The 22086-nt window shown below is 41.0% G+C and overlaps 1 protein-coding gene across 2 annotated transcripts in view; it reads left to right on the top strand.

Annotated features, from left to right (window-relative positions):
* The first annotated feature begins 300 nt into the window (after window positions 1–300).
* The window catches only part of RASGRP3 (RAS guanyl releasing protein 3), a 68007-nt gene continuing 46221 nt past the window's right edge, over window positions 301–22086 (top strand). For both annotated transcript variants that reach the window (XM_058668097.1, XM_058668096.1), the window contains exon 1: window positions 301–588. The gene's annotated coding sequence lies outside the window, so the exon portion shown is untranslated. The remainder of the gene's footprint in view (window positions 589–22086) is intronic.

Genomic DNA, 22086 nt, shown 5'->3' with positions numbered 1-22086 from the left:
CCAGCCCTGGCCTTGGAAGTCAGCATGGAGCACTCTTAGATGGCTAGTGAGGATCTGCCTTCCACAGGATGGTCGGAGCCTGGGATGCTGAGAAAATGAAAGTAGGCAGGCTGAAGTGCCGCAGGGCCACCTGAGAGGCCACCTGTGGTGAGAGCCAGTGCTTCCCTTTTCTCTAGCTGTAAGAGCTGGGGGAAGATCTGAGTGCAGTGAGTGAGGGTGGGGCTTGTCTGCCTCCCCACCCCACACCCGGCACAATTAGCTTTCCATTTGCAGTGACCTGCCCCCCAGGGTGGCTCATCAGCTGTTGGGTGTTTGTCACAGAGAAAAAACAAATTGTGGAATGCGCCATTCTGCATGCTAATGAAACCAACCCAGGGGGAAGGAGAAGGTTGGGGACCGTGGGGGAAGAATGACCCTCGGTTTCTGACCTCTTGGCACTGGGAGGTATTTATCAGGAGGCCCATGTGACTGGGTTAAGACATACAGTCCCAGCTTGGAGGAAACAGCTGCTGGCGGCGGGCTTGGCACTTGGCAGCTGGACAGTCAGGGAGCTGATGGGAGTGAGCAGAAACACCGCAGACCGCCCCAGTAAGTAACTGGAGAACTTGCCTCTGTGTGTGTGTGTGTGTGTGTGTGTGTGTGTGTGTGTGTGTGGTGGGGATGTGGTGGTTGTGGGGGGTGGGGAACCAGCCACCCGCCAAAGGCGTTTTATTTTATTTCGATTTTGGTTTTCCTCTAACACTAGATTTCCTATAAAAGGAGAGAGGGCTTACTTGCACATGTGAATAGCCATTTGCGTTTTTGCTGACTTAAAAGCAACCTGTTCTTTTCAGCAAGATTCTGTTCCAACTTTGAGGATGAGAGGTGCGTGTCGCTTGATTCCTGGTTTATTTCCAGGTATCCAGGATGTTTATGATCTGTGGTATTGAAATGATAGCCATGCTTTTTAATTGATGACTGCATTTGATTTTAATCAGTTTTAACTTGAAAATATAGTTGTTTAAAATAAACTGTGAACTTACTTATGGCTGTTGACTTTTTCTAGCCACTTTTGAAGACAATTGCTTTTAGCTGTGTTAACAGTCTGTAATATAGAGAACTGGCAAAATCATATTTGGATTCGAAATAATATTGAGAGTGTGTGCCTGCTTTCCAACTCACTCCCTGAAAGCATGTTTCATAGCTCCTCAACAAGCTCATTCGCCTTTATTACTTTACAGCCACCATTCTTAGGTAGCCCTGGTGTTCCTTAGGTTGGTCTTTCTCTGATGCTCAGGGTGTTTCTGCCTGGTTTATGGCCTGGATTAGCAACTGGGCTGGCTGGAGCTGGTTATCTACCCAGGGGCAGAGGAGGGGGAAGGGTGGGCAGTGCTGCTGGCTTCCCCAAGAAGGGAAAGGAGCAGCTGTTTCTGGGGTTCATTCAGCAGTCATGGGGAGACTTGTCCTCAGGAGAGCGGTACTGCAGCCAAGGTACTGGAACTCAGCTGTTGGCCAAGGACCATCACCCTTCTGTGGCAGCCTGGGGACACAATGCTTAAGAGGAAAGGAGAAAAGAGGAAATGGGAGAAGGCAGAGCCCCATGCGAGATGACATAACTGCATAGCCTCTGCAAGTGACAGGCCTCTGAATCTGGCAGCAGGGAGATAACCAGATTCCTTTCTCGGATTGCCTAGCTGATAGGGAGGGAGAGCAGAGCAGTGCTTGTACTGGCAGTTGTTTTTCTTACCCTGAGCCTAGACCACCCCGAAGTGTGCTTGATTTTCTAGCTGCCTAAAGCTTTGTCATGAGGCCTCAACTTGTACAGTTGGTGTGCAACTTGCACCTCCTATCCTGAGGGACTGTTGTTCTCCCTCCGCTCTCGGCTCCCGTTTGTGTGTGGGAAAAGAGTTGAACACGATGCAAGATGTGCTGTTTCAGCGGTGGAGTTTCCCCGCAATACAACGATTCTAAAGCGAACATTCTCAGACGCCAACTTGAACTGCGATTTAGAAGTTCTGCCCCTTTCTTTTCGAAAACGTGGAAGGACCTATAAAATTGGAGCATCAATGACAAAATATAGTTTCACCTCCTTTGTTCCTCTTTTGTGCCATGGTGTGAGGTTCTTTGGGTCAGCTGGAGGCCACATGGTCTATAACTTCCCTATCCGAACACAGCCCGCTGACTCTCCTGCTGGGCCATTCTACTGAGACTTTGTTTCTGGGATCTTTCTCCACAGGTTGTTTTATATATATATGTATAAAGAACTCTTGTGGAATGTCATATCTCTTGAATAACACAACTCTCCACAATAAAATAGAATATCTAAGCGGAAGTCAAGGTATCCTTTGAATTATCCAACTGCTGAATTTTTGAACACACACACATTATTTTTTAATTGAATAATCATTGATTTTTAAAATAATAGTAACAAAGAAATAAGAATAATCATTTAGACTCAGATGGTATATCAAAGGCTTTTACCCCTGGTTAGGAATTATGGGTTGTGCAATTTAATGCCTTCATATTAAAGACTAAGAGATAAATGCACATTTAACTCCATCACAGTGCAAGTCACAAGAGAGAGCCCAACGCTTCTGCTACTCTGGCTGGCATAATATTGACGTTAAGCATCGCAGCTTGCATACTTGCAAATACTAGGCACTACTGTATCAACTGATATAGTAAACAAGTATATCTAATTTGTGGCATCCTCACAACTCTATGTGCTATTTACAGTATTATGATTCCACTTTTATAGACTGACAAACTGAGGTTCAGAGAGCTCTTGTTCTGTACCTGGCATGGGCAGGAATGATACCTAGATTTAATTCTAGAAGCTACATACATCAGGGAACAAACGTGCAGGAACCCCTGTTGTGGTGTAGTATGTAAAACTGCACTCTGCAAGGCCAGCATCCCATATGGGTGCCGATCACTATTCTGGCCGCTCCACTTCCCAGGTTCCTGCCAATGTGCCTGGGATAGGAACAGATGATGGCCTAAGTGTACTCCTGCCTCCCATGTGGGAAGCCCAAAAGTAGTTTTTGTCTTCTGGCTCTAGCCTGGCCAAACTCCAGCTCTTGTAGTTGTCTGAAAAGTGAGCCAGCAGATGGAAGACTTCTCTCTCTGTCTCTCTTTGACTTTCAAATTACGTAAATCCTTAAAAATAAAATAAGTAGAATGTGTATGCTAATCCCACAGATCTACATTTAACAACTCATGAAATGCAAATGAGAGTATTACTGGACAATCAAATCAGACATACCATGTGTGTTATGTCAGTACTCCATGGCAGGAAGGGCTAGGTTTCCCCCATAACAGTCCCAATTTCCAGCTCCCTAGGACTGCTGACTGGTGGCCTGTCTCTCTTTGAAAACAGTTCAACAATGGCTCTCACATCTGCCAGGCCGGCTGCTGAGAGCCCTTACTAGCCTGGGACACACTCCCCTCCCCCTCACTGCCCTTGTGGCCCTGCCCACAATACCTCTTTCCTTCAGAGGCCACCCACTCCACCCAGGCCCCACCTCACATATCATGAAATGACTATTGCAGCTGTTTGTTGTGGCTCAACTTAGAAGGCTGATGGTCCAGGTAGGTCACGAGTAGAAGCAGCACACAGTGTTACTCTTTTTGCCCTAAACTCTGTGTGTGTGTGTGTGTGTGTGTGTGTGTGTGTGTACGTGCATGCGTTGTGGATCAGGACAAGAGACTGGTTGGGAGTAAAGGAGGAGAAATGTGCTTTACTTTGCCGGCTAGGATCCCACCTGCTTCTGTCGCTTGTCATACTTTTCTCCTTGCCTGCTGCGAATTTCAGCACTGGTTGTCTCACTTGGAGGTAGTGAACCTTGGATCTTTCTGGGTCAGGAGGCAGAGCTCTTGCAGTAACCTACTGCTTACACCCTTTTAAAACTTCCATTTGGCTCTCCACGTCCCTCCACTTAGTTAAATGTGAAAATGAGAGTTGAAGATTATGAGAAAAAGCAGTGGATAATCCATAACAGCAACAGGGGTTCCCTTGGTTAATAGGAAGTTAAGCAAGTAGGCCATGCATGGCTGTCATTGACAGAGTTATCAATGTTTTCCCAAGATTGTTGTGTCAAGATACACGTTTTGAAGATCTAGCTATTTCTGTCAAAAAAAGGGGGGTGGATTACTCTTTTTTTCCCATCAGCCTGGTATCTCTAAAATTAAGTGCTACTCAGTAGTATTTAGTGATGCAGGCTGTGTAGAATTACTATTATAGAAACTGGCATAGTCCAGGGGTGTTATAGAGGCTCTGAATTAATCATGAGAGTCTACAAATGATACTCCAGAGCTGATCTGAAGCAAAATAAAATGCTTCATTAATGTCTTTAGACCTTTTATGGAACGGAAACAAATTCTGTGATGCAGTGCTTTCTTTATTTTTGCTAGATAGTGTTTATCAAAGACCTCTGTTCCCAGAGTTAGCTCCCTTTGGTTCCTCTTCCTCTGGTAAGCTCAGTTAGCACCCTTCAGGTTCATTGTTGCTTTAATGGTTTTGAGATTGGGGTTTTTTATTGTTTCAAATGATCATTTTAGCCCCAGAGTTTGTGGGTTTCGAGTCACTTGCTTTAACCTTCAAGCCGGTCTTTGGTATCGAAGATAAATCTTTGTAGTAATATGGAATTTACAGGCATCAGTTACTTTCTTGAACTTCGCCACAACCCCATGGAAGGGCGAAGACATGGTCATTATAGTTTGCAGAGAAAAAATAGAGAAGCAGAGAAAGGAAACAACTTCTCCACATTCCTGGAATCCATAACTGGCAGAGTTCAGCTAGGTCTCCAGTCTACTGACTCTGTATCCTAGCTTTTTCCTTCTAGTTTGTGCTGTTTTCAGATTAAAAAAAAATCCACTTTCAGCTATTTCATGACCATGTCCCTACAGGTAATTCCATGTAATAGAATTATCTTCTGTGATGAAAAGTGTTGTGACTTGTATTCTTCAAAAGGCAAAGAGCAACTGATTGGATGATTGTGATGTATCTATTATCTTACTAATATTGATAGTCATAGTTCCAAAGCTTGTGAATATTTGGCTTCAGAAATAGGATCAGATTAGTTGCAGACACGGTAGTATTTGCATAAGGTAATATTTTTTGAAGAAACTTAGAGATCATTTTCTTCCCCTATAGACCCTATGTGGTTAAATTAGAGTCATACCAACAATAACATGATGTAACACTCGGTTTTTAGAGATGACTTGTTGTTTTCTGAGATACAAAAAAAAACCAAAATCTGTTCTTCAATGTACTCCCTCCGTGCCTAAGAAAACCATAAGTGTTCTGGCAAGTTCTTTCTGGTCATAGCAACCTATTCCCACAGGAAGATAGTGTACTCTAACCCCTAGCAACAGTGCCTGCTGTGACCACTTCACCTGCACAATTATCTGCCCACCACTGAATCTCCGCTTGCTAGAGTGATTCAAACTTTTCAGGGTCAGTAACCTTTCTGTAATGACAATCCACTTCATGGTGTAAAAGCATCAGAATGTTTGCAGGTCGTAAAAATGACAGTGTAGGATGCCTGACGACTTTCCAGTACAGTCCAATTTGCCAGGACCAGGGCCTTAGGGGTTAGGAAAAGCAAATAAGTAGGCTTGTGATAAAAGAATCTAGGAAGGGATTTCTTGCTGCAGTAGCTTTGCGTGCTGGGGAGGGTCCAGAGTAAAAACGTGAAAGCCAGGCTTCTCTGGATTTTAAAAACCCCTGAAGACATTTAATTTAAAAATCCATGAAGCTATTGAATTCATGAACTGATCAAAGAGCATTTTTTTCTTAGTGGCAACTGCAATGATCATAACTTTGGGCTTTGGGCACCTTTCAAGAGGCCAAAGGGATAGAAAATCCAAAAAGGAAAAAAAGGAAAGGAATTTATGGTTTCAAAGTTTACCATCCTAGATTACAAGTTGTAGAATTTGAAGTACTATATATCCCTTTTAAGATAATATAACTCTTGATGGTTGTGTTGTAAGCAGAGAGTTCAATTTACAGATAATTTATGTGCTCAAAACTGCATATTCCCCAAAAGTGTTTAATTTCCTAAGTGATAAAATTTCTGAAGGCTTCATTTTTTGGCCAAACTTTGCCTTATCTTTTCACTTAACTCAGTGTTGGTTTAGATGGTGTGCTATCCGTCCCACAAATATTCTAAGACTTTTATGCACATCATTATGCTGTTGATGTGTTTTAGTATTATTTGTGTACTCAGAGTTTTAGCTTTGAACATGTTTCATGTGCAATTTTTTTTTAAAAGATTTTATTATTATTGGAAAGCCGGATATACAGAGAGGAGGAGAGACGGAGAGGAAGATCTTCCATCCGATGTTTCACTCCCCAAGTGAGCCGCAACGGGCCGGTACGCGCCAATCTGATGCCAGGACCAGGAACCTTCTCCGGGTCTCCCACACGGGTGCAGGGTCCCAAAGCTTTGGGCTGTCCTTGACTGCTTTCCCAGGCCACAAGCAGGGAGCTGGATGGGAATTGGAGCTGCCGGGATTAGAACCGGCGCCCATATGGGATCCCGGGGCATTCAAGGCGAGGACTTTAGCCACTAGGCCACGCCACCGGGCCCTCATGTGCAATTTTTAACGAAGAAGTAGTAACAGGAAAAACACATGGAAAAGTTAAATTCATGTCTAATTCCAGAGTTTCATTTTAGTTGCTGCTTTTCTATTGCTTGCTCCAAAACTCAGAGACAAGAATCTGCATTTGAGTGTATGTGTGGAACCGATTTTAGTTACTTCTCTTTTTCCTTTGTGTGGCCTTTGTGCAGTGGTAGTGGCCTTCACAATCAGTGACTGGTCTGAAGGAAAAAGCTAGAGAGGAACTCAGGAAATCAGACTGTCTGTAATGGAATCAGATTGCAATTTTTTTTAAAAAATGGCTTAGTCATTCCTCTGTTTTGTTTTGGGAAGGTAAAAATTTTCCTCCCACAGAATAATTTAAAAAAAATGAGCTAAACCAAATTTCCTTGGAGTATTTTACATGAATTAATGTTGTGAAAAATACTTTGGGATTCCCTTCCTAGGGTTTTATACACAAAGACTGACTAAAATACTTCAGACTTGGAATTCAGACACTGCAAAAACTTTTTTCTGGCCACACTTTAAAAACTAACCCTGTGACTATCAAGGATGAATCTTCACAATAATCAAATTAATGTAGATTTCTGTGGTTAATAAATTAATTATAAAATTAATTTTGTCTTATTTTATATATTCGTGAAACAGAATGGGAGACAGGCGAGACCAGAGTTTTTAGGTGCACTTAAGTTCTTACGTGCAGCTAATTCTTGCACCCAAGTCCTCTTTTACCTCCATACCAGCAGGGTAGGAATAGGAGTAGGGTGGCTGGGAGAACAGGAAGGGAAACGTCTCCTGCCATGGTGGCAGGATGGGGAGCTGCCAGGACAGGGAAGAGGGCAAGGTGGAGGAGGAAGGGAAGGGCCGGGTAAAATGGCAGAGGGGAGTACATGTGGGAGCTCACTTTATCCAACCAGGTGGGCCTGGAAGCTATGGGGGTGTGGGGATTTGGTTGGGGGTGCTGAGGGCTCCAGGGACTGAAGACTGAGATTATCACAGGTTATTTGTAGGCGGGAGGGCATTAGGAGGAGGGGACGTGAGAGATTGGTGGGTGGGATTCTCAAGCAAGAAGCCATGAAGTTACATCTCATTGGTGGATACCCGGAATGGAACAGCTGTGGAGCTGTGACAAAGGGGAAGCAGATACAAAATGGCTGGGACCTTCAAGGCCAATGTTTGCATCTCTCCTCACAGAGAGATAGGCAGCCAGCCAGAGAGAACTCTCATCCATTGTTTCACTGTCCAAAAGCCTGTAGCGGCTGAGGTTGGCTGAGGGCCCAGGTCAGGAGACCAGGAACACATTCCAGGCCTCCCAGGTGTGTAGCAGGAATGCAATTACTTGAACCACTGCTGCCTCCTGGAGCCTGCACTGGCAGGAGGATGGAGTCAGGAGCTGGAGTTGGGAATCAAACCCAGGCACTTCAGTGTACACTATAGGCATCATAATCGACAGGCCAAAAGATCTCTTGTTCAAGAATTTTATGTAGTTTTAAGTTGAAGAACTTGGTATAAACTCCATTCCTGGTCCTGGAAATCTCATGCCATGACTTGAGTTTGACGAAATTTGGATTTTGCTCCAGCTTTCAGTTCTGTTTTGTAAAAGTAGAAAGTATTTCCTTTGTGCATGGAATGCCTGCCCTTCAAAAATCACATGAATAAACAGGATATTTTAGATGTTTTTTTTTTTTTTTAATGGTAAAGACATTGTTCAATCTGATTGGTGGTGCTGGAGATATCTCCTTAGTCTGTTGCTGTCCCAATCACTCTTGATTCTGACTGATTGTGCCTCTTCCCATCTTCCACCTGTAATAGGCATTTGCATTGTGCCTGCTCTTGGGAGAAGAAATACAATGACATTTATTTTTAAATAACCAGAGGTAGACACTGATGACATGGTATCATATCAGAGAGAATAAATTTCAGAGTGGTTGAGTACCTTGGACTGTGTAAGGTCACAAGTCAGTGAGTAGGATCCTAGTCTGTGTCTTCAGAGACAGTGAATGCATTTGTCATTCAACCATTCTGCTTCTTACAGTGTCCAGAAAGTTGTTTGGCATTACCTAGTACTGGTGAGTGTGAACATATCACTGGATTGATACAGAATGTCCTCCCTGAACTTGCATACAACAGAAATGTCACACATACACATCCAAACACACCCAAGCAAGTGTTCACAGAGGTGTTACTTATGATAGCTTAAACTAAAAGCAACCCAGGTACCCATCAAACTCTTTTGCATACAAACTCTTTTGTATTTTCATTATTGAGCTGTTCTCCAGCTGTGATGCCCTGCTTGCTAGACAGGGTATTCCTGTAAAGCTTAGCCTCTTGCTTAACCATCTCAGTTAGAAACATCACAGATGACCGTGGACTCACCAGTTAGGATGGTGACTGTGAGTAGTGACAGGTTGCTTTATACTGTATTTGGCTTTTATGTGAAGGGACATAATTCTATAACATGACAAGTGATCATACTTATTTCTGTAAAACATATTTTGGGGCCATGATTACATATCACAGAAGGACACACCAGACCTTTCAGAAGGACTGACATGCTGCACCTCTTGCTATCTTAGTTCTTCATGTCTCAGAGGAAATATTGTTTTTAACTTCTTTGCAAGTCGCAAGAACTTTAGTTGACTTATGCCAGTGGCAGTGGTATTATAATGTAAGAAATATGGGTTTCTTTTCCAGTTAAAAGGATGACTTGGAAATGTGTTATGCATAAAATTCTGCAACCATCTGGAATACTATCTCACATTGAGCTTGTACATAGAGAAATCAACACTCTTGAAAAATTGCTTTGGGCTTTAATCTCTAACTGTTGAAATTGTGCTCAACCAAAACCCTCAGGAAGTGCAGTCTAGTTTATGGATGTCTTTATTTAGCGCCAGAATTTAAATAGCAATTATAAAAGTACTTGGGGATAACTCTAAAATATATTTTCAGATAAGATGACTCATTTGATATTTTTACTAATTATTTTAAAAATCTCTTGTTTTTAAAACATTTTAATGTGTTTGTTCATTTATTTTTGTTACGTGTAAAACAAACAGGAAATTTTCCATCTTTTGGTTCACTCCCCAAATAGCTGCAGCAGATGACTTGGAACTGGGCCAAAACTAGGAGCCTGGAACTCAGTCCAGGTCTTTCACATGTGCGACAGGGACCCCATCACCTGCTGCCTCCCAAAATGGACATTATCAGGAAGCTGGGTTTGAAGTGGAGATGGACCTCCTGCTCTGACATTTTGATATGGGATATGGGCATCCCAAGTAACACTTAACTGCTGTTAAAATACTGTGATTTAGAAAAATTTTAACATATGTTTTGTGTTACACTGCTTAAGCATGCTACAGACTTACGCTATAGAGTAGTTGCTGCTATTTAAACAAATCAGTATTTTTAAATTGCTAAAATAATCATCTTATGATATGCTCCTATATGTTCTATAGAAGAGGAATATACAAAATTTTGTGGGAACCCAGGGAAAGGAGATGATTAAGAGTATCTGAATGAGTCATGGAAAATACCCCCAGGGTTGGTGACATTTGGGCTGAGTATAAAAGTAAAAATCATCATGGTTAACAAAGAAAAAACTATGTACTAACAGTCCATTCTGTAAAGAGTACGTAAGTTAGGTAGACCTTGACAGAGATGAACAGATCTTGTCAAGTAGAGAAACGCTATGAATATGTTTACATTCTCGGGGGAAAAGGCCCTCCGTGGACAGGTTGGAGAGAAAAAAATACCAAAGCCTTGAAGAATATTACCAAGATAAATTTGAGCAAAACATTAGTAATGCAGAAAATGGAACAAATTTTTGTTTATTTATTGTTTATTTATTTTTAAGGTTTATTTTTATTGGAAAGTCACACGTACAGAGAGAAAGAGAGACAGAGAAAAAGATCTTCCACCTGCTGGTTTACTCCCCAAGTGACCAAAATCAGGAGCCAGAAGCTTTTTCTGTGTCTCCCACACAGGTTCAGTGTCCCAAGACTTTGGGTGGTCCTCTATTGCTTTTCCAGGTCACAAGCAGGGAGCTGGATAGAAGTGGAGCAGGTGGGACTTGAACTGGCACCCATATGGGATCTCAGCACATGCAAAGGGAGGATTTTAGCTGCTGGGCTACCATACTGGGCCCTTCAGGCTATTTAAAAAGTAGAGTTGATTGTTCTTGGAGGAGCAGGGAAAGGAGGGAGATAAAGAAGGTTTGGAGGTTTTATTTTAGGTAATCAGCATATCAACACGTGATTACTGATACCCTGTAGGAATTCCTTGAAAAGTAGGCTAGCCTAGTTTAGCATTACACATGGACAAATCCAAAAGTAATTAACTCTCAAACAAAGTTTTGGGATTTGAAACATTTGAAGTGATTTTGATTGTTCTTTCTTTAAGAAAAATTAACATGCAGAGAGTAGCATCTCAAATGATTACAGGAAAGGAACCACTTGCATAGGCTTAAAACAGACCTTTTCACTTTACATGTGATTAAGGGTTAGAAAAATCACAAAGGCTAATGAACATGATTTACTCACCAAGCCCAAACTATAAGAAATTTGAAAATGATAAATTTAAATAATGACAGTCATTTTCCCATTTTGCGATGAAAATGTTCAAACATAAGAATGCAAAAAGTGGTATAGTTATTATCAGCAATGTATTGTGTTTGCTTTTTAACACATGTGTTCATTTAGTCGTTCATTTATGTGTATTCCATCGATCTGTAATTTTTTAGATTTATTTATTTTTATTTGAAAAGCAGACTTGATATAGAGATAAGGAGAGACAGAGACATCTGCCATCCTTTGGTTCATTGACTTCCCCAAGTGGTTGCTGTGGCCACAGCTGAGCTTATCTGAAACCAGGAGCCAGGAGCTTCTTCCAGGTCTGCCATGTGTGTGCAAGGATCCAAGGGTGGAGGATTAGCCACCGCCACACCAGTTCCCATTGGTCTATCTTAATTTTTTTCTAAAGTACATTGCAGATGGCACTGCATTTCATCTTGAATACTTTACCACACACGTTGTTTCTCAGCATTGAATACTTGCCTATTTATAGTTTACTCAAGAGAGATTAGATTTCACCTATGAATTTTAAAATGATTTATGTATGTATTTGAAAATCAGAGTTATACAGTGGGAAGGAGAGGCAGGGGGTGGGGTAGGATGGCTGAGAGAGATGTTCTTTCCATTGATCGACTGCCCAGATAGCCGTGATGACCACGGCTGGGCCAGGCTAAAGCCAGGAGCTGAAGAATTTTTGTATTTTCCGCATGAATGCAAGAGCTGAAACTGAAGGGTTAAATACACTTTTTTCCAGGCCATTGACAAGCAGGTGGATGGGAAGTGGAGCAGCTGGGGCTGAGCCAGGTTGCTGGTATCACGGGCAGAAGCTTTACCTGTTACACTAAAATGCCAGTCCCAATTTCATTTTTTTCTTTTAAACGAGCAGGTTGCAATTAATGAAGAGGTAATATAAATCTGACTGGTTCTTCTTCTTCTTTTTTTTTTTTTTTTAAGATTTACTTGTTTTTATTGTAAAGTCAAATATACAGAGAGGCGGAGAGACAGAGAGCAAGATCTTCCGTCCTTTGATTTACTCCCCAGGCATGCTGTAGATGGCTGCATCTACAGGGCTGGGCCAAGACAAAGTCAGAAGGCAGGAGCTTCACCTGAGTCGCCCATGGCTGTTCAGAGGTCCAGATACTTGTACGGTCTTTTGCTGCTTTCTCTGGCAGTAAGCGGTGAGCAGGATCTGAAGTAGAGCAGCCAGACTTTGAACTGGTATCCATATAGGGTGCTAGTATTGCAGGCAGCAATTTATCCCATGGTGCCACAATGCTGGCACTAGTTGAGAGTCTTGACAAACAGATCCTGTTGTTGACAAACAGCCTAACTACATGCACTACAAAGCAGACTTTGAGGTACCTTCACATATTGGTCCGGCAAAGCTATTTTCATTTCAGTAAAAGTTAGTTGAATTTCAATGTAATGAAACTGGAGCTGGGGAATGTATATATTTTTTTGCCAATATGTGATGGAGCTAGCTATAGAATGAATCACATCTAAGAGTCCTATATTGATTATCCATCCTTGCTTCTAATAACTCTGCAAAAGTTATGATGCAAAATAATAGATCATTTATCAAAGAAAATGTATTCTGTCCAAAGTCATTGTGCAAATGCTCAACAGGAAGAATTGGGAAATGGGAAAAAGGAGGTAAAATGTTTCTCACCAAACAGAATTCTTTATTCTGATATTGTAAAAATACTTGGGTTCATGTTGATGCTCTGTCTTTCCTCCAAAAAAGATTAAAGCAGCTTGTGCTAAACAACAAAAATAAAGTACTACAAAACTGAAAATGATTAACACAAGCATAAAACAAAGAGCAAAATATGTGGGGATAAGGTAGGAAACGAGTTTTGACTTTGACAGCTTTTTAAAAAAGTCTTTAAATTGTTCCCAGTTACATCAGATTCTGACATGTTAAATTTGCTGATGTGTTCAAGAAGTGAAGATAAACTGAAATGATGTCTAAATGACATGCTTATTTGTTGTTGATGATGAAATCCAGTGTTCATTAGAATGCTGAAATATTTAACCACATTGCCAGACATTTGCTTCCACAAAAAATTAACATTCTGTTACTATAAAAAATTTTGATATTTGATTGACATTTTTTAAAAATTTACTTATTTTATTATTTTATGACACATTTCCATAGGCTCTGGGATTTCCCTTTTACCTTTTCCAAATCCCCACATCCTACTGATTTCCCCTGTATTATTACAATAATATAGTCCTTCATAAACAGTCGTAAGTCTGTCATTCTGCTGTTTAAGTGTATCCTGACATTGTAGGTTTGGACAGTCCAGCATCCTATTGTCAAGATATATTTAGCAGTTTCATTGGGAGTCCATCTTTGATTTGAAAGTACAGATGCATACTGCATTGTATCTTCATATCTGGATATGATAGTCTGTACGTTTTTTGGCTTCCATTTTGAGGTGATGAATCAGTCTGCAGCAGTGGTTGTCAGCTGGGAATGATTTGGCGTCCTCAAGGTTCATTTGGCATGTCTGGAAGCATGTTTTAGTGTCCCAGCTGGAATTAAAAGTAGAGGGTTGCAGGCTTCTAAGAGGATGAAGTTGAAGGACACAGCTCATTTCTACAAACCACAGAGCAACATCCTGGACACAAAGACTTACCTTGATTGAAATGTCAATCCTTCCAACGATGAGTCTGCAATAATTATCGCTTGAATATGCCTTCAGAACACTGTTGGATCAGTAATGTACTGTGGCTTTTCTCCTTGTAACCCCTGTTGGCCTAAACCACAGTGTCATATTACATCAGCACCAGGAAAAAAATAAGACCTAAAATGGCCTTCGGAATAAGGTCAATGAGTTGAGTGGTTCACAGCACAAGTTAGAAGGACTCTTTGGGCTCCTATAGATCAAATACCATTTGGAGCCCAGCACAGTCGCCTAGTGGCTAAAGTTCTTGCCTTGCATGCACCAGGATCCCATATGGGCTTCAGTTCGTATCCCAGTGGCCCCATTTCCTGTCTAGCTCCCGCTTGTGGCCTGGGAAAGCAGTTGAGGATGGCCCAGAGTCTTGGGACCCTGCACCTCAGAGAGAGGTCTGGAAGAAGCTCCAGGCTCCAGGCTTTGGATTGGCTCAGTTCCAGCCACTGTAGCCACTTGGGGAGTGAATCATTGGATACTCCCCAAGAGAGATATTTCTCTCTGTCTCTTCTCTCTGTAAATATGACTTTCCAATAAAAGATAAATATCTTTTAAAAGATACCATTTAAGTTTTTGTCAGAGAAAAACAGGTAATATTTAACAAATCCTCTTGGTTGCTGAATGAATTGATTAACGAATTGGAAATTTAATTTTTTAATGTTTTAATCCCTTCATTTATGATATAGAAATAAAATTATTAACTCAACCAGAATTATTTGATAGAAAAAAATTAAAAATTACTTTTTCATATCTTTAGGATACAGGTATTAAATCCATACTAAGCTACATGAGATGGTATGGAGATTATACACACTATGAATTTTCTGTATTTGAGAACTGCTCTACACTAATATCTGAACTCTTAAGATCTCTGAGCCAACAAGACGTCATCAATCTACAGTGTTTTAAGTTTTATTTGAAATAATATCACTGGGTACTTTGTAAATTAGCCAGAATTGTGTCATTGTCTGCAGCCCTAAAACACATCTCTTGGGTGCCCGGCCATGTGAAAGTACAACATGAGGCTGGTATGGTACCACATACTAGCCCTTGGCCCAGGTCTAGGCCAGAGCGTAAATGCCACTCTGGCACCTGGCTAAAATGCTGAATTAATGGAGGTGAGTGAAATTGTTCATTTCTTAGCGAGGATTAAGGAGCAGTGTGTGTAGACTTTGACAAGGTTACAGTTACTTACGCAAAGGAAAGCCTCGTGCTTCTGGAATTGCTTGTTCAGCTAAGGTTGCTCATGGACCCTTGTGGGGAGATTAAATCTCAAGATTTGTGACCAAAAAAAAAAAAAAAAAAAACTTGGCTGCTATAATTAGGAAATGATGGCATTGTTCCTCTTTTGCAAGTTGAGCAAGTTCATTAGTATTGAGTGATTAAAAAAAATTAGAAGAAGGAGCCCGAGGTCCTACTGATTTCCCTTTGTCAGCTTCTGAAGCTTTCTGGGGCAGGCAATCTTGGTGCCTTTGAGTAGTGGTTGTTAAACTTTTGTGATCTTGAGAAAGGCTATGGATCGTTACTCCAGAAAGGGCACGATCATCAACACACAGGATTCAATGCATGCTCTCAGGAGTCTCATAGACCTATTCTTGATTAAGAGTCTTGTATGGATTGAATATCTTTTCCTTGCCAAACTCATATATTGAAGTTCCTACTCCTACTGTAAGTGTATTTGTACATGAGGCCTATCAAACCTATAATTAAGGTGAAATGAAGTCATGAGGCTGGGTCTTGAATACAATAGCAACAATATCCACATAAGTAGAAGGAGGGGACCAGGACTCTGTGACACAGGAATAACTTATCTGTAACTCAAGAAGCTCATGAGCCCCAAACAAGCCACTAGGAACTCCAGAAAGCTTCCCCTGTCTGAAGTGAGTAATACAGAAGGATAAGTACAATGGGTAATGAAAGACAAATGGGTGAAGAAGGACATTTTTTGAGTTCTCAGGTTCCACCCTCTCAAGCTGATCTCTGTCAGTTGCCCTTCACTCACCTCCACCTACCCAATACTGCTTCAGGTGCTCAGCATCACTAACCATAGCCTATAGCATTTTATTAAACAACAACCCCCTGAATTAAATATATGCTTCGAGCAGGAGAGATGACAGGGTTGCGATAACCTTCCTAAAGTTAAAGAGGTAAACTCCCTTGTTATCAAACCAGTCAACAGAAATCCTAATACCAGATAATTGGCTTTTCCTTCCATACCCAAATGGCAAAAGAGTGGTAGTGTATCAGAAAACTTACCTTGTTCTTCAGTTTTCCGCCATGTATTTTATGTCCCAGACACTAACTCCCCAGCCCTCAACCCTATGAGTCTGGATTTATGGAAGTTCCATGTGATGGAATTATTTTCCTTTCTTTTACTAAATCACTGTTTAAACCTGGGTAAATCACATTACATTTTAGGCGTATGGGTTATCCTTTCAGAATGAGGCAGTTAAGCTGGTAACATGGAAACACAGAACCATTCCCTTTGCTACCTCAATATCTTTCTCTATTAGAGCACCAGAGTTTTCTCTGAGTTGACCAAAAACGCTGTCAAAAGACATGAATGAACAAAACAGTGAAACCAGGTGGTTAGAGATCAGTCGTGCAGCTGCGAAGACTAGTAAATAACCCTCCCATGGCTTCTGGTTTCTCTTTTTAAGAGTAATAAACAACAACAAAGGAAGAATGCCAGCTCGGTTTGTATACTCACTGATAATCAACCTGAGCCATTCTAAGTGCTAGAAATTCTCCTGGAAATACTTTACAGGAACTCATCCTGAAAGCCCACCAGGGAAAATATCTATGATTTACATGAGCCTGGTGTGGAGAAGTAAGCTTTTTGTAGTTGTAGTCAACAAATCCAGAGCAACATAGAGAGGAAGTGGGAGAGAGTGAAACTATACTTACTATACAGTGTGGAGGCTAAAAATAGTTGCCTACAAACACTATTAAGTACATTTTTTTTAGATAGGCTGGTATACATTCTGTTTTTCTTAATCTTTCCAAAAGCTATAAAGTGCAGTTTTGAGGGATCAGAAATACCATTATATTATAAGATTATTATATATTAATATATTATTGTAATTATACATTTACATGCTATATTTATTATATATAAGATTATATAGCATATATGTGATTTATTATATATTATACAAGGTTTCTTATATATATATGATTTATTTATTTTTATTCGAAAATCAGATATACAGAGGAGAAGAAACAGAGAGGAAGATCTTCCATTCGATGATTCACTCCCCAAGTGGCTGCAATGGCTGGAGCTGAGCCAGTTCAAAGCCAGAAGCCTGGAGCCTCTTCCAGGTTTCCCACACTGGTTCAGGGTTCCAAGGCTTTGGGCCATCCTTGACTGCTTTCCCAAGCCACAAGCAGGGAGCTGGCTAGGAAGCAGAGCCACCAGGATTAGAACTGGCACCCATATGGTATCCCAGCATATGCAAGGCGAGAACTTTAGCAGCTAAGGCTAAAGCACAGGGTCCCAAAATATTTTTAAAATTTATCTTTGTTTTTATTTTAAAGGTAGAAAAAGAGAGGTATCTTACATCTTCGATTCACTTCCCAAGTGCCCACAATAGTCAGGGTTGGACAAAGCTAAAGCTATAAGCCTGGAGCTTTATCCAAGTGTTCCATGTTGATAACAAGGACCTAAAAACTTGAATCATTACCAGCTTGCTAACATTATCAGGAAGTTAGATTGGAAGATGAGCAGCTAGGATTTGAACCATGCACTCTGATAGGGAGTCAGGCATCTCAAGCAGAGATTTAAGTGCCGTGCCAAAAGATCACCCACCCGTGTGAATCAATAAGTAGATATTTTGTTGATTATGGACACTTTTCTGTAAAAGAAAAAACAGACATATTAAGAAATGACAAAACTTGGAGGCAGTGTACATAGTTTCAGGATATTAAAAATGGAACTGAATAATTGGTTAGCCTAACCAAGCTTGACAAATGCTATAGCAATCCTCAAACTCATATTCTTGGTCAGGCAAGAAATGAAATTTGTCTTGTAATTTGAATCACCGTGTTGGGCAAATACCCGTCAGGAGGCTTAAGTAAGCTTAGTGGTCGTCGTCTTGTCTCATTCTGCTCTCCTCAGCTTTTGCGTCTTTGATGTCTTTGACATAGCCCACTGAGTCTGAGGCTGCCTAACCTGCAAATGCCAACGTCTGCAGAAGCCAGAAAATAACAGGATGTGTAAAGTGGACTGCAGATAAGAAAAATGTTTGTAACCGTGATACTTCACTTTCTTCCTAAGAGCAGGCAAACGGTGGGATGACAAATGGTAATGATACTTGTTCACAGTTTGAGGAGACAACAGAGGAGAAAGGCAGCAGCCCGGAGCGAAGACTTCCGCTGCTGCTCAGCTCCATTCCAGTGCTGATGCCTGGGGCGGTAGCTCTAAAACCAACAGGTCTTATTTTTCCAGAGGACTCCGAAACTGGAGTTTTAGAGTGACGATAAGATTTGTATATTTTTGCTACTAATTTATGGGTTTTGAAACTTTGTAAGATCCAATCATTCCTATTTTAGTCTAACAAGCAGTGCATCTATGGGCTGGAATTGTGCAACAGGTTATTGTTTTATGATCTGGCAATCTATGTGAGATGGAATATATGATTCTGGCTTTGTATATTATTAAATAGGTTTGTTCCGGTAACAATGGAATATAAACTCAGAGTCAATGTTGTATCAAAGATGTGGAAGTTTGGGATTTTGCTGAAGTAAGAATTTTCTACTTTTTATAAATAGTTGTTGGTTGGGTCTGGCACAGTAGCCTAGTGGCTAAGGTCCTCACCTTACATGTGTGGGATCCCATATGGGCACTGGTTCGAGGCCTGCTCTTCCACTTCCCTTCCAGCTCCCTGCTTGTGGCCTGGGGAAACAATAGAGGATGACCCAAAGCCTTGGGACCCTGCACCTGTGTGGGAGACTCGGAGGAAGCTCCTGGCTCCCAGCTTTGGATCAGCTCAGCTCCAGCTTCAGAGCAGCTGCTTGGGGAGTGAATCATCAGATGGAAGATCTTCTCTGTCTCTCCTCTCTGTAAAATCTGAGTTTCCAACAAAAATAAATAATTTTAAAAATAGTTGTTGGTTCTTTGAAAGTAGTGCATTATAAATGAAGGTTTCCTTATCCAAAAGCAAAGCTCAGTTTTTTGTTTTGTTTTGTTTTGTTTTTTTGAAAGGGTCCCAAGGCTTTGGGCCGTCTTCTACTGCTTTCCCAGGCCACAAGCTGGATGGGAAGTACAGCAGCTGATGCAAATTGGCACCCATGTGGGATCCTGGTGCATGAAGGATGAGGAGTTAGCTACTAGGCTTTTGTACCAGGCCGGCAAAGCTCAATTTTTTGAAAAGGAACTACAACAAAACCACCCTGTTACAGAACCTCAACTCTCTTCAGATTGTCTGTGGTGCATCAAGACCATCATTCTGGAGCCTGAGCATTCCTTGATTTTCAAGCCAAGTTAAAGCTTCGGATACGTCACTGCATTTTTCCTAACAGTTGCTAACCGTTGATTTTTTTTTAAAGGTAGCTTTTTGCCTTTTTTCTTCCTGACCAAGCGTGTGTCAATGAGTTAACGAGGAATGTAATGCATTGTCAGCGGTATTTTTCTGTTTTAATAATGCAACAGACAATTTGTGTTGCATTTAAGAACAGAGAAGTATGCTTTTGCCTAAATGTTCAGTGAATGCTCTTGTGTGTTTTTGTAACTAATAGGTAAAAGAATGCTAAGGCAATTACATAAAGAAATGTATAAACGGTTTCCTGGACTAGAAATCAGAAGCCAGAGTTGAAGTCACTGGCAATGAGATGTTGTGGTGAGATAAAGATTGGCAAGGCTCTGAAACTGTGAGAACGTGCAGATTTGTGAAATCCCCACAAAATACCACAGGAGCTAGGTGGTTCTCGTTCTAATTGTAGTTCCCAGCTTGGTTTCACTTACTATTTCAAGCCTTCAATAACTTTATTGTGAGCAGTAGCTCCATCAGCAAAACTTTTGGTGGAAATGTTTTTGTGTGCTATTCACTCCCCGAACTGAGTCAAGCATGTGAATAGCCTGACATCTACCTACCCCCCTTCCACTGAAGAACGAGGGCAGTCCAAACTCGAGCACCTTTTACAGCTCATGGGTGCACATGACATGGTTCTGACATCACTGAAATCTCCAGGTTTTGAACTTCTTTTTGGATAGACGTGTGTTCTGTATGCCCTTGAATGCTAGTGTGCTTGATGAATATTCCTTTAAAAGATAAGATTGTAACTAAATAAATGAATGGAGTTGGGTGTGTTTTGAAAAAGGTACTTTTAACCTGAAAAAAAAAACGTGCAACAGAGTAAGAAAGGGATGACAGAATTTTCATTTAAGAAAGTGGGAGTCTAATCAGAGTAACATATTTTAAACTCCCTGTCGTTTCATGGTTCAAGTTTGCAGCTGTTTCCTTTCCCTATCTGTCTCTCTCCTCTCCCCTCCTCTCCATCCCTACATCCTTCCCTTCCTCCTTTCTTTCATTCCCTTGTACAACAAGCATAAGTAGGTATAATACATGTGACCTATTAAGTTGAGAGAAATGCCAGCCATATATAGGAATAATCTTAACTCTTGAATGGAGGGCATTTTAATTACAGGAAAACAATAAGAGTAGCTAACACTCACTGAAAACATGCTATGTGCCAGTTAATAAGCACTTTACCTGTTATTAATTCATTTAATCTAAGTAACCCCACCACATAGCATGAGCTGTTACTCTATTACATAGGTGAGGATGCATAAAACCAACACCGAAGTGTTTCAGAGTTAAATTTGGTCCTAGTGGCTTAGTTTTAGAGTCCAGGCCCTTGACCATTCAGAAAACATCTCACATGTAAGACATACACATGGGAGCACATCACATGAACTTTCAAAGAAGCTTTAGGGCTGATGCTCAGAGATGGAAATTCTCATTACCCGAAAATGTCTCTGAAGGAAAGAATGAATTGACAGATCATTTAATCCAGGTTTTGAGGCTTTGGCATCCTACAAACACCCCTGCCTGTCCCCTCCTCTCTGCCTTTTTTCTTCAGGGTTGTCTGTTGTGATTGCTGCATAGTCTCCATCTTTCCTCCACTCAGTGAATCATAGATTGTCTTTCCTTCATTCGTCGCCTTTACAGCTCCTGTTCCTGTGTTTCCCTCTGTCTACATTCTCAGGCCTCTTGACTCCCAATCTGTGATTGACACGTCCTTGTACCTCTGGTATGGTGTGAAAACCTCTGGCACAGAAGTAGCTGTTTATTAAATTAGAGGGAACTTTAAAAAGGTCATGGAAAATGTGTTGTTACAGACATTCGAGGAGTGAACTAGTGAATAGAAGATCTCTATCCCCCTCCCTATCACTCTGACTTCCAAATACATAAATAATCTTAAAAACAAAAAACCTAAACCATGCAAAGCCTTAAAAACTGTCAGCGCACTTCATGCCAAAATATGCTGGGAACAGTCATAAGGTAGGAGAATTCTTGAAGAGTGAGCATGAAATTGTCAAGCAAACATGCTGGGGGAGGGAGGACGTTGTCAAAAAAAAAACAGGGAGAGACAGAGGGCGATGGAGAAGTGATGTGTGCAAAGCACGAAGACAATAAACATGAAGTTCCTTTTTACACAACAATAGAGCACGTGATATAACAAAGATGAGGTGAGTGAAGAATGAACACACACATGTACAGGTGTTGAGGGCCATTCATAAAAGGCTTTGTATGGGAAAAATTTTAGCTCCAAACGAGACAATAGAAACTGCAGAACTTTTAAATGGAGGAGTTCTGCAATTAATATCATCATTCAGAAAGACTGCTTTGACGCCACCAGAGGGAAGAAATAGACAGGAGATGAGAGTCAGGCTTAGAAATAAGCCACTGAAGTACCCCAGGGAAAGGTGTTGGCACTTGAGCCCAGGAATGTCAGTGGGTTTGAGAAGGAATGGAAACATGAGAACAAATGGCAAGGCAAATTGTCAGACCTAGGGTATGGAGGGATGGTGAGTGGGGTGCTGCGCTCATTAGGGTGACTCTTACATTTATAACACGCAATATTGCCATTTTGGTTCTGCCATAGATCTGGACAAGACTTAGAAATTATAGCAGTTAAGGAAGGTGAATAGGGTGTATTCATTAATTAATTTAAATAATTTTCATTGAGATAATTTGTATTCTGTTTGATTAAATTGTGCTATTCAGTCACTTTCAGTGTCTTATAAGTTTTTC

The sequence above is a fragment of the Ochotona princeps genome, chromosome 8 (assembly GCF_030435755.1).
Source record: "Ochotona princeps isolate mOchPri1 chromosome 8, mOchPri1.hap1, whole genome shotgun sequence".
In the NCBI taxonomy this organism is placed as follows: Eukaryota; Metazoa; Chordata; class Mammalia; order Lagomorpha; family Ochotonidae; genus Ochotona; species Ochotona princeps.
The sequence above is the reverse complement of the archived record's forward strand: the minus strand, read 5'-3'. Positions and strand labels throughout refer to the sequence as shown.